Genomic DNA, 13,837 nt, shown 5'->3' on the forward strand with positions numbered 1-13,837 from the left:
GAACAAAGTCAACATGTTAGTTTTTCTGGCAAAGAATTTAAAATATGAATAGAAAACAAAAGGCAGAGAGACGCAGTTTTTTTTCAACATATGATTTATGTTGTTACAAGCCTATAGGCTAATATTTGTGTTCTTCGTTACTATTTATATTATTATTGATTAGTATTTGTGAAGTTTCTAATATGTAACGTTTACTGTTTCAAGCAGTTAAAGTTATTTCTATTTAACTAGCCTACATTATTATAGGCTGTATTGTGTTGTTTTATCAACGAAAGTTAAACAACAAACATGTTCGTTTGTACGGATATTTAGCATAATACTTTGGTCTTTTTTGATTTCTTATTTTTTACATGAAATGTAAATGAACTTAGGTAGGCTACTTGGGTACAGGGGCGTAATTTGTTGGTAGTATACCGAGGAATGCTTAGACAGTAAATATTGTCATCATTATTTAAAAAATTATAAGTAAATAAATAAATAAATAAATAAAACACCTTACGGAAAGGATGAAATAAAGTAAAAGCATGCTCTTAATCATTCTTCATAATCTGATTCATAGCTATACATGCAATAAACTTATATTGCGCCGACAAGAACAAGCTCTAAAAGGTAAAGTCTAAAGCGAGAGGAGGTATTAATATTAATGTTAGTTGTTAATATGATTGTAAACACTGCATTGTATGATTAACGCCGTCATTGTGTCGTGTCTGCAACTTTTTTTTTTCTCGTTGAAGAACAGAAAATTCATGTTATCGCCGTCTTCCCAGCCAGGTTTTTCAACATCTGACTTATGTTGTTACAAGCCTAGGCTAATATTTTTGTTCTTCGTTACTATTTATATTATTATTGATTAGTATTTGTGAAGTTTCTAAAATGTAACGTTTACTGTTTCAAGCAGTTAAAGTTATTTCTATTTAACTAGCCTACATTATTATAGGCTGTATTGTGTTGTTTTATCAACGAAAGTTAAACAACAAACATGTTCGTTTGTACGGATATTTAGCATAATACTATGGTCTTTTTTGATTTCTTATTTTTTACATGAAATGTAAATTAATTTAGGTAGGCTACTTGGGTACAGGGGCGTAATTTGTTGGTAGTATACCGAGGAATGCTTAGACAGTGAATATTGTCATCATTATTTAAAAAAATTATAAATAAATAAATAAATAAATAAATAAATAAATAAATAAATAAATAAATAAATAAAACACCTTACGGAAAGGATGAAATAAAGGAAAAGCATGCTCTTAATCATTCTTCATAATCTGATTCGTAGCTATACATGCAATAAACTTATATTGCGCCGACAAGAACAAGCTCTAAAAGGTAAAGTCTAAAGCAAGAGGAGTTTTTGATATTAATGTTAGTTGTTAATATGATCGTAAACACTGCGTTGTATAATTAACGCCGTCATTGTGTCGTGTCTGCGATTTTTTTTTCTCGTTGAAGAACAGAAAATTCATGTTATCGCCGTCTTCCCAGCCAGGTTTTCATGCACATTTTCCATTTTTGTTTCTTCTCAAACAATAAAGTTTCGCTATAGCAGGCCCGGCGGCAGGATATCATAAATGAGGGTGCAAGGGCGATTTTTATATGACGTGCTAAAATTGAAAAATGAAATTTACATGAAGAGCTTTATTAGTGAAAAGCTGCGGAGCGCAACGAAATGGGCTATAAGCTATATTTGCTCTTATGTGCTGAAATACTTAACACTTTCCTTAAGACCACAGAATAATATGCAACATCTAAATGTCATATAGCCAATAAGGAAAAATTAACATGTTTCAGGTCTCTCCAGTGCATTTGGACTGAATATTTGACGGTGTCTTACTGGATGTCTCCAGTAACTATCAAACATAGAGGCACAAGCAGACTGTAGAATTCATTCATTAATTCTTTCTTTTATTTATTTATTGTCAACCAAATATATATAAATTAATATGTGTGTGTGTGTGTGTGTGTGTGTGTGTGATGGCAGCAGACTGAAGAAGTTGTGCATTGGGTGGGTGGCATCTGCTGTTATGCAGAGGGCTTTACGGGTAAGACGTGTGCTGTAAATGTCCTGAAGGGAGGGGAGAGAGACACCAACGATCTTCTCAGCTGTTCTCACTATGCGTTGAAGTGTTTTCCTGCAGGATGCATTGCAGGTTCCAAACCACACAGTGATGCAGCTGGTCAGGATGCTCTCAATAGTGCCTCTGTAGAAGGTGTACATGATTGGGGCTGGTGCTCTTGCTCTTTTGAGTGGCAGCCTGTTTGAACATATCCCAGTCTGTGGTATTGAAGCAGTCTTGTAAAGCCTCTGAAGAACCTTCTGGCCACACTTGTATCTCCTTGCAAACCGGTTTGGTGACTTTAACGATCGGTCTGTAAGCAGGCATTAGCATGACAGTTAAGTGGTCCACCAAGGTGGGGGAGGGGGAAGGCTTTGTAAGCTCCTCTCTGTGTGGTGTAAACAAAGTCCATTGTGTTATTGCCCCTTGTTGGAAAGTCTTGTTGTATTTTTGGAAACACACTCTTTAGGTCTGCATGGTTAAAGTCCCCTGCCAGGATGAGAAAAGCATCGTGGTGGTGGGCTGTCTGCTGCTCACTAATGTGCAGTTTCCGTAAACACAAAAGCACAACAGTCCTTTACAGTCCTATGTGATGAACGAAGTAGACGGATGTAGTCCAGTTTGTTGTCTAGCGAGCGTACGTTCGCTAGAATGATGGAGGGGATAGCGGGTTTGTGGGGGTTAGCCGCTAGCCTTGTTCGGATACCCCCGCGCTTACCCCTCTTCTGCTTCCTCTCGAGCCGCTTGAAGCGCCTCCATTGTTGGCGAGGTGGTGAGGTGGGGGTCGGAGGATGGGTAGGCATCCGGAGCAAGCCGACATCTTGCAGCTCACCAGTGTCCGCGGAGTTTAACTTGTGAAGTTTGTTTCTACCGACTATATGCGCACTTAAGGACAGATAAACGTGACGTTGAAGCACAACAAGTCGACGTACAAGACGAGGAACACAAAAACACATTAATAACATATTAATAAATAATACCAAGTTTTAACACATCTGCTACATTCCAGTGGAGCCTCCGTTGCGCTCTACCACAGCTGGCAAAACTTTCTGAAGGTGGTTTAAGCACCAAATAAGTGGTTTAAATTATGTTAGTCTCCTTATTTCTTTCCGTTTAATTTTAAATATTATAAATGTTTAAAGTTTTAGGTAAAGACGTCAAAATATGCCCACACATGCAAGCTAAACTAGATCATATCTGAGTCATCACGCTTTATTACCCAAATAAAATCAGCGAGGAAAAAATAAATGTTTTAAATTAAATTATATTTAAATGTTAAATTAAATTAAAAAATGAATTTAAATTTTAAATGCCATTTAAAAATAGTTGCTAAAATTAATGTGTTACTTAGTTACATTTTTAGGCATTAGCCAAACAGAAAGCCTGTCTACGGTAAATCCACACGCACTAAATAGCCTACCTTTTTCTTTTATAACACTGTAAACATAACTTCGCAGGTCGATCATCTTCAAACGCAAAAGGCATTTTTAAGTGTCCTAACTTGACTGCTGCTGTAGAATGGGATGTTTTTTTTTTTACATAACTTTAAACGTGTGCTTTAGCTATGTCAAAATGAAAGCAAATTTTTTTTAAGGGTTCTGCGTTTTGTCAATTGTATAGCTTTAATAATAATAATAATAATAATAATAATAATAATAATGGATATAACAAATTATAATATTATAGTATAGACATTTTTACTAGGCTACTTTAATATTAATCCCTAACCTCCAGCTGAAAAACTAATGTGAAAATGACTGGCAGCTGTGCTAAAATTAATATAATGGCAAATTTCTTCTGCGTTTTTTTCCCTTTATAGCTCAATAGTTTTATTCAAAGAATATAGTTCTCTCTTCAACTTTCAGGTTTGGGGTGGGGGAAGAAGTGGCAGAGGCAATTCAAATGTACCATCTCTAAATTAAAAAAGGCCACTTACGCGGCATCTGTGTGTAAAGATTATTACCTTATTTTTATTTTATTATTATTATTTATTTATTCATTCATTCATTTTCTTTTTGGCTTAGTCCCTTTATTAGTCTGTAATTGCCGCAGCGGAATGAACCGTCAACTTATCCAGCATATGTTTTACGCAGAGGATGCCAGGAGGGCCAGCTGGGGCTTCGGGACGGAGTGAAAGGAGAGGCAGGACTTTGCCCCGAGTCTGGGAAAGATGGCTTGCCGTCATTACACTAGTTTTCCGATGGCACACGAGTTACATGCGCCAAACACATGAACAAATAAATTAATAAATAAGGGAAAGAAAACATCTAGCCTTATAGGCTGAGTTCTTTTTGATTATAATCGCCGTTAAGTTTCCGTTTTAAATGTAAGGCTGTTGCATAAAATAATAAAATTGCTTAAAATAATACAATTTTAATTTGAAAGTGACTTTGCTGCGTCCCCCTTGATGTTTCAATAACGCATAATAATCTATACACCATATTAAAGACACTTAAATAGTCTACTTAACACTTTCCTTAAGATCACAGAATAATATGCAACATCTAATTCCGGGGAAGTTCTGGGGGCAGGGTTTGCGTGACATGCTGCAAGCTAGCCCGACAGTGAAAACGCGACATGATTTCGGCCTCACTGATGCCCATTAACACCTGACAGACAAGCTTTTGGTTATGAGAAGGGGGAAGGGGTCTCCACTATTAAGTGTTTTTCACAAACATGAATACACAAAATCCAAAACTCCTATAGGACGGATGGCATAACAAAACCTATACGTTTAAAAACGAAACCGCATTAAATATGGGGCCTTATGAAAATGAATGTTTCTATGCACAACAACTTCTGAACTGAACTAGGCTACCTGTTAGGGGTGGGCGATATGACCTAAAATTAATATCAAGGTATTTTTCATCTTTTGAACGGTGACGGCATAATATCATGGAATTACTTTCAATAGCAAAATAAAAAAACATCTCAAGGAAGAACGGACAAAAGAAAGTCTCACTTCTATCACTCTTTAAAAGTTTTGGTTTGGGTCATTGTAAATGCTCAGTCTCGTTATGAGCTGATCTTCATTTCTCTGTGTTGGTGGAATAAAGCAGGCAAGTCAGCCGCACCAATTTATGAGCAGACAGAGCAGGATTCTCATGATGACCACCGGCGCAATTCCGCTCTCTTTGTTATGAGCTGTAGTTTCAGTGTAAACTTAGTAAAGGTGAGTTTCTTTGGCAATGATGTGTACAGTGTTAGATTTTATATTTAGCGGACATTTGCGCTGAACACGTGGTGAATGCAACGCATCAAGATTCGGGCACCTTCTCCGAAAACACTCGATTGATCTCAGCTGGCGGATCAACATTTACCTCATGTCATGATCGCTGTCATCTGCGCCATTATTATTATTATAACTTTAGGTGAGGTTTGCAAACCTGTGCATATTTCACTCTTCAGCCGTTTGTATTTCCTGCAGTAACAAAAACCAAAATGGTTGCAATTTCGAGCCCTGTAGTATAAGGACATCTATTCAGACCACAACTGAACGTTTGAAGAAAATTGAATGCCTTATTATTTAGAATTAGCTATTATTGATGTAAATGCAGCTGTTCAAGGCGCATAATTGATTTATTACGGTATTGACGGTATTAGAAAATCCATGTCGTGGCGCAATGTCACACGGGTGATGACTATGACACCGGTGTACCGCCCACCCCTACTTCCAGTTATTTAAAATATCTACATTACGCTCCAAGCATTCGCCAAAACGAAAATATTTTTAAGTAAAAACACAGAACATAGCTGAATAGAGTGTTGCCTGCTTTAAACGATGGGTTAGTAATTATATTATAACTGATTATGTTCAGGTCAATGAAATAATACCTTTAATAAATAAAATATGTTCGTAAGAACGTGGTGGGCCAGTGATTCCGTCGCTGTCATCAGTGGTATAATGAGCTCAGGAGAATTCTGCTTTGCCTTTTTCTATGCATTACTAACATCACTAAACCAGACATTTGTTTTATAAGTTAACCAAATATTCGCAGAGATTCAGCAGTTTTTTTTTTCTGACGCGTTTGCCAGTCATGCCAGTCAGTGAAAAAAAAGTAACCGTGGCCCTGTTTGCAGGTATTAATATTCGTTTTTTCGTCAATCTGATGCAACTTTTATTATTTATACAGGACATTAAAATGCAATAAAAAGTTTCAAATCAATTAAACTCAATTTATAAAAGGGCTAGCCTATTTTATGCATTAAATATAACTAATTTCCTTTATTTCTGACTAGACCATGCATTTTAGACTATTTTACAATTGTAATATGTGCATATGCTTTTTTTAAATAACATTCGTTTAACAAATATTTTAGCACATCGAAAGTATTTAAGTGACCTGTTTTTTTTTTTTTTTTAATAATCCTTATGCAAAAGGATCAGAGGATAAATTATCGTAGGATAAACGTATCTTATGGAAAAACACCAATTGACGGGCTCTGCTTTCGGTTTTAAAAGAATCAAGCAGCTTTAAAAAATATAATTTGCTGAAGAGAAATGACAGGAAAAAAAGAAAGAAAAAGATTAAATATATAGGGACTGTTAAAAGAACATTTCTCTTTAATATATTCTTTCGACTCCGAAACATCAGCTAAGATTATGATGAATGACGGAGTTTCTCTATTGCCTGCTTCAGCAGTGCGTCCCGGTCTATGAACGAGGAGGCGGAGAGAATGCGCTGTTTAGTTTCGGCTTGATATATTTAAATAAAAACTAACACCGAACTGCTTTTAACGCTCAAAAAGTTAAACTAAAATGCACAACTCTTGTTGGTTGCACCCGCGGGATGAACAATTAACCAAACGCGCCATTATTTTAATTCTATATTCGCGAAGAATGAGCCATGAGATTGAGATTTTTGAAGGTGCTCTCTAGCGTCGAAGTTCCTGGCAGAGTAGCGAGTGAAAAAATGTGCATAAAGAAATTGGACAAAAGGAATAACATTTTTAATTATATAACAAGCATCGTATTCTTTCTAATCCTCGCCCAGTTTTAATACAAGTTGTGTTTTTTTTATATTTGTGGCTGGGAAGTTTATTAAGAATATATTTATAATTATATATAATTAAATAAATACATAGTTATATATATATATATATATATATATATATATATATATATATATATATATATAGAGAGAGAGAGAGAGAGAGAGAGAGAGAGAGCAAAAAATAATTTTTATTATACTTTTAGTGATCTGCTTAAGGTAGGTCAATTTATTTTTTTTGCTTTTGATGAAGCAGCATTCAACTTAAGCTCTTTAGACCATGCCCCTGACCGTTTCTCAGTGTTTCGCTGCAATATCTTTAAATAAATTATTTATTTAGGCATATTTTCATTATTAATTTATTTTCATTATTCGTTTATTATTATGTACAATAATTCAGACATAAAATAAGATAGTAAAATATAATCAACAACGAAAATGTAAATAAAAACATAAATAAAAACATAAATGAAAAAGTCTTGTCTTAGTCCTATCAAAACGGCAAACACTAAAAGCAGACTAAAAGACTGCTTTATTTATTTATTTAAGACTACTTATTTGTATTGAATGTGTGTGTCATGTTAGTTGTCTTTTATTTCTTCAATTCCAAAACGAGTCCTCTTTGCACTTAAAAAGTTTACAATAAAGTGTGTTAACAAATTTTAAATGATTAATGAAGGACTTATAATGCTTTGACCTATTGTTTAATATCATTTACAAGCACAGTAGCATATTTAAAGCTGCTGTAAAGGCTATTTCTTTCCGTTCGCATCCCGTCCCTTTGCGCCCCCTGGCGGCTTTTTCACAAACTGCGGTCCTACACTAAAAACAGAGCAGCAGTTATTTCAAACGGCGGCGGTATAAGGACCGGCGGTAATAGTCACTTTGAACTCTCACCTACTGTATGATGTCTGGTATTGAACGAAAGCTAGGGACATTTGCAATACATTGGTGTAAATGAAAAACTAGTAGCACAAACAGTATTCGTTGTGTAACCTTTGATGTGGTATAGTCACAAAACTTACCACGAGAATTCTACATGCAGTCTGTTAATTATTGACCTTTTCTATGATGGTACGGGGCGTGGCCCCGCCCTTCATGGCAACTGCTCATTGGAAGACATTGCCATGGGGATGGACCAAACCAGGTCACTTTAAAACACCCTGCGACAAAGAAACTTTGCTTTTTGCATTAGCTGGCTTGCACATGCTTTTGCTTTCTGCCCCCGTTTGCCTGCTCGGACACTGCGCCGCCACGCGATTGGGTCACCACGAACTTCCCATGCAAACCTCTTAAGTTTCGGGACCACCGAAACCGCACGAACTTCTGCAAACCGACTCAGCAGTCCGTCACCTCGGTAACCCAGAACGACCCACTCACGAGCGAGGGAATCCCAAGGACGTCACAGAAGCCACCAGCCAATCAGGAGGACCGCGTTTCCCCGAGGCCAGCCGGCGAGGGAAATTCAACTTCAGCAAAAAGGGCGCAAGTACCACAAAATAATGTCTCTTGCTGATCTGGTGCAGATTGATCTTAAGCAGTTAAAGATAAGCAATGTCTCTGCTTTTGTGGTTTTTCAGGTGTTATTCTAAGATCTTGTAAGAAGTATTAGAATTAATTTGGGTCGGTTGTTCAACTCATCTTACATCCTCTGAACTGCCTGTGTGTGTATGTGTGAATGTGTGTGTGCGTTTGTTTGTTGTTTGCTTATTACGTAGTTAGTTTCATGTATCGTAGTGTAGCTCAATAAATCTTTGTTCTCAGTTTGTAAGAACTGTGTTCTTGTTTATGTGCTTCTAAGTCATTGCCTCGAGCTGTAGATCTTGTTACCTTGCTAAAAGTTAACCCAATACTGTGTTATGTTATTATCGTTGGCCACGTAAATAATATTAACATGATTGGTAAAATACGATGTCTTCTATTTGCAGGACAAATGGTGGACAAAGTGTGAATCTTTTAATCTGATCCAGTCTGACTCAATTGAGACAGTCTTTAAGATCCGGTTCATTGAAAGGAGCTAATAAATCCCTAATCGATCTTAAAACGTAGGTTGATGCCCTACATAATAATGGTGGAGAATTTTTGGGCACAGCACGATCTGACTTTTAAGCACAAAAACATTGGTTATCTTTTCTATTGTGTCCGGAAGAATAGATCAGAGACAGAGAAACAAAGTTGTTGTGTTGCTGTATGATTTATTACTAACTCGAGTGCTTTTGAGAAAGCAAACTGCCGTAAATAGTTATTGTCCACGAGACAAAAGCTATAAGTTGCTGTAAAGTGCACGGATTGAGAAACAATAAGCGTGTTCCTTATTCTTTCTTCTATAAGGCCTTCACAGTTGATTTAAAGGTGCGTGTCCCAGCTTTAAAGACTAACTCTGCATTTCTCCCTGGGCAAATTAAGCACAGAGTAGCTAACGGTCTTTTGCCATTTAATTCACTAGCATCAGAGTTTAGTGAACTCAGAGTGCTGCGCTCGAGCAAGCGGCCGAGCGTATTCTCACGGGAGAACTTCTCTTGATCAAGTAACTTGTGTGGTTCAATCCACGAGTGTCGTTGACTGTGCATAGTCTCGACACAGAGTGCTGGGATCCGCCGAGATCTTAATAGTGCTATATTCTGTTGAGCAGTGTGAAATGTGCCGCCATTTCACGTGATTCATGTAAGCTTGTGTGCATTACCGCATATTGGTTCATTCTGTGTACGTCGTCATAGTAACAGCCTCCTCATGGGAGACTTTTTCGGAATAACTCTCAAGTGTGCAGGCGCAGTCCTCCGCACGTGTATCAGCTGTAGACATTAGCACAAGGCTAAGCTAACTGAAGCTCACGCTGTTGCATTGAAGTGTGTGGTATGGCTGTAGCATTAAAGGCTAGTGGTTAGCGCTCTTGTGGTCTTGAAACCAGTGTGTTAATTTGAAGTGACAACCCAACTCACGCTAGCGAGAATTTTAATCTCGACTCTCACTCTTTATAGGCTATTTGCCTTATTTCTCAGTTTCTCCCCTTTCTTGGAAAAGTTTTTGACTAATGCAGATTTAATAAACCTTACTGTACGCGATCTCATCGCTGGTTTAATCACATTTGTCAAATGTTTTTCCTGCTTAACCTGGCCTGTTTTATCAATTCAAATGCTCATAAGTTGGTTTATTAGCAATGAATTATAGTTTATGACTATAACTTAATGCTTTTGATTGCTCAGTCAGATTAATGCTTAATGCTTAATTAATGATTACTGCTTTTCTTCTGAAACTTATTAACATTACAGGAACAACCAATTCCTATGACTGTTGATATTTGAAGTTTTATAAGATTTTATAAGATTTATAAGCAGTGTTTACTGATTAGTTAATCATAACATTTATTGTTCCTGGGACTTTACAAACACAATCACTATTCTGAAATTTTAATTTCATTTAATAGTTCATTGATGATTGGCTGCCCTACCTCAATAACAGTTATTGATTAATTTAAATAAACACTTTTGATCAAATTGAATGACATCAGGAATATCCATTCCCTATCATCATTATTTTAGAAATTGATTTATTCTCATAACTATGGTTTGCAGGGATGCTTGCTGGTTAATTAAATCATAATTGTGTTTATGACTTTAATGACAACCTCACTGAGTGTTAGTCTTAACCAACATTATTACTATTTGGAAATTTTAATTTCATTAATAGTTAATTGGTGTTTGGTTTCCCTTTTCTATAACCATTATTGATTAATTATAGCAGCACTTAATCAGGGTTATTGATAAAATCAGATTTCTGAATCACTTAATGTCATTACTAATTTGAATTAGTTTTAAATTCATTTGCAGTCAAGTTTTTTCTTTTTTTATTATTATTATTATCCTTCAGGTATTAAATTACCTCACCGGACAGTGCTCCCCTGGTGTCTGGTTGATGCAATGGGACAGGTTAACCTGTAAGTGGCTGCAACTGAACTCAAGTCATCACATAAGCTAGCATACCAGAGCAGTAGCCTCCAACTAGTTATCTTGATAACACATTAAACCAACCCCTTTCGATGTATTGACTCAACAGTGCCACCCCTTTGTCAACTTTGTAATTTGAAAACTCGCTTCACTTTCTATTCTTTCTTTTAACTGTCTTCTTCTGAGTTGACTACCGATGCCCTTTTGAGATTGTCCCTGTGTGAATCATGAAAGCAGAGAACGTTAGAAACATTTAACAAATTTTTGTGAAACTTAAACATTTTATGTTAAAATTATCTGACTCCCTCTCTATAGGAACCTGGAAGCACCCAATTATCACTCTACTCCTTATCAGTCTTGCTCTCTTCCTCTGTTCTCTAGCTGTCCTAACTGTGTGTGTTTACTGACTGTCCCCACACAGACTACAAGTTAGACGCATGCCCCCCAGAGGACCACAGTCACAGAGAACAACACCCACCTGTTTATTCCACACTCAACAGTAGCTCATACCTGATATTACACCCTGACACTTTTTGTTTGCCATTTGTTTTTGTTTTCTTTTTGTTCTTTTCTCTCTCTCTCCCTCCTAGGTCTGTGTCAGTTTTAGGTCTTCCCCCTAACCGCCGCAAAACATGGCTCGCCCCAAAGACCCTGTTGGCCACTGGAAGGACCTAGAAGCATGGCTAAGTGTTGCAATGGACAGCCTCCTCCCTAAGGCCGCCGAAACGCTACAGCATCTGACACAGGACCAGCTGGATGAGAACCTAAACAGCCTTATGACGCAAGACCCAAGCAAAAGCTACAATCACAAAGACCTAGCCAAGATCACAGGTACTTTGAGTCACGTCCTCATCGCCACCCTCAAGCTGAGTGACAGGCATTCCGCCTAGCTCCAGCACAAGCTGACACATATGCAATCCCGCATCAACCAGCTAGAACTGGAGGCTCAGGAACGACCGGAACAGCCAGATGAGACTGATCAAGCTGCCAAAGAGGAGATCGATAAACTTCAAGAGCCTCTAGCCGCCACCACCCAAGAAATGGAACAAGCCAAAGCCGACCATGCTGACATCGCTAACAAGCTTGAGTATGTCGAACAGCTACTGGAAGAGGTAAATGCTAACTCTAAAGACAAGGACAGCAGAACCAAAGCCCTCGAAACTCACCTGAGTGAAGCTAGACATGAGATCAGACGACTAACGCAGCAACTGGACAACATCAAAGAAGGGTCCAACAGCATTAAAGATGAACTCAAGCATGCATATGAACTGACACACAGTGAGAAAGCTGAGGGTTCACTGCCAAAACCCTCACCAGCTCCCTCTGTTCCAGCCAGCCATGTATCACCATGTGGCCTGGACCTTAGAGACCTTGACAAGCTAGTCATGAACCTGGGCAAGTTCACGCCGAATTTGCCAGGCAGCCTAGATGTTCACGCCTATCTGCAAGACATTGACTTTCACTTGGAAATGAGACCCAATGTCACTGACAAAGATAGACTGTATTTGCTCAGAGCAAACTCCAGCCCTGAAGTGCGCAGCTTCCTGGACCGTCAGCCTGCTCACACAAAGACTGACTACCTCCTGCACCGAGAAGCCCTCATCAGAGAGTTTGATGACATCGAGTCTGAACAAGGACTTGTAGCTGCCCTGGAGACGAAACAAGGTGCGCCATGAGTCTTCTCAAGCCTACTATAGCAGACTCAGACGAGCCTACTTCGGCACCCGCAATGAACCTGAGATGGAAGAGGACCTAAACTTCAAAATTCTCTTCCTGAGAAACCTTCATCCTGGGGTAAGCCACCATCTTGGGGTTCTTGCATGCCCCCACACGATGAGCACTCAGCAATTACGAGATTTGGCACATAAAGCCTACGTCAAACAAAGGACGACTTTAGAAAAGACTGCCAAAATCCCTGCTGTTTATGACTTCAACACCCAAAGTCAAGATCTGGCCCTTGAGGGTGCCCAAGGCCCAGACAATGCTAATCTACCTCCCAGTGAGTGGAATGTGTCGTCTTACAACAGACAACAAGACTGTCATGCTGATACCAGACCTAAACAGTGGAACAGCCACTGGAATGGACTGCATGGACGACAACACTCAACTGAACGTCACCGGGAGAGACCGTAGAACAGGTCCACCTCATTTGCAAACCAAAGGGGGACAAGCTCGTGGGAATCCAGTGGTACCTCCAAGGTAAAGCAACAGCACCTTGACACAACCAGCCCAAGAGGTCAACGAAAGAACTCACAAAGATTCTACGCTGATCGAGCTTCAACTGAACCCCCAGAAGGGAAAGCGTCACCATGTTTTGACCCTCAAGAACTGATAAAAATGATCTTGAAAGAGTTCTTCCAACAAAGGAAAGAGGATCAGAAGTGGGAAAGGAAAGGAAAACCTGATTCTGCCTGACAAGCAACGACCTCACAAAACAGCACCTCTCCACCTCACTTACAGAGAACTGTAAGCACCATAACTTCGAAGACTCAATAGACTGTACCTTAACACCAGAGTTAGATGCTAACTCAACACCTGATGCCTCAGGTCACCACTGCATCAAACAAACACTTGTGGATGAAACCCTTCCAATTCCTAAGAGTGCTGTCTTGGTCGTTTGCCACTCCACTGAACTCAGAATCAATCCAAATCCTACCTGTGCCATGCCAAGTCCAGTCCCTCAACTCCAAGTGACCAGAAAGGGGGAGGAACCAACCTGCTGACACAGACCCACTATCCTAAACTCTTAATATAACGCTAACCTGTTTTTGTCATTTTAGGAAGTCACCTAGCCCTAGCTATGTTTCCTAAACCCAATACATACACTTTTCCCTCCACTGCACTG

General features: G+C 38.6%; 1 pseudogene; it reads left to right on the plus strand.

Annotated features, from left to right (window-relative positions):
• Positions 1-11,624: 11,624 nt before the first annotated feature.
• On the plus strand, positions 11,625-13,407 carry LOC130230655 (uncharacterized; annotated as a pseudogene).
• The last annotated feature ends 430 nt before the right edge of the window (positions 13,408-13,837 follow it).

This window comes from Danio aesculapii, chromosome 6 (assembly GCF_903798145.1).
Source record: "Danio aesculapii chromosome 6, fDanAes4.1, whole genome shotgun sequence".
In the NCBI taxonomy this organism is placed as follows: Eukaryota; Metazoa; Chordata; class Actinopteri; order Cypriniformes; family Danionidae; genus Danio; species Danio aesculapii.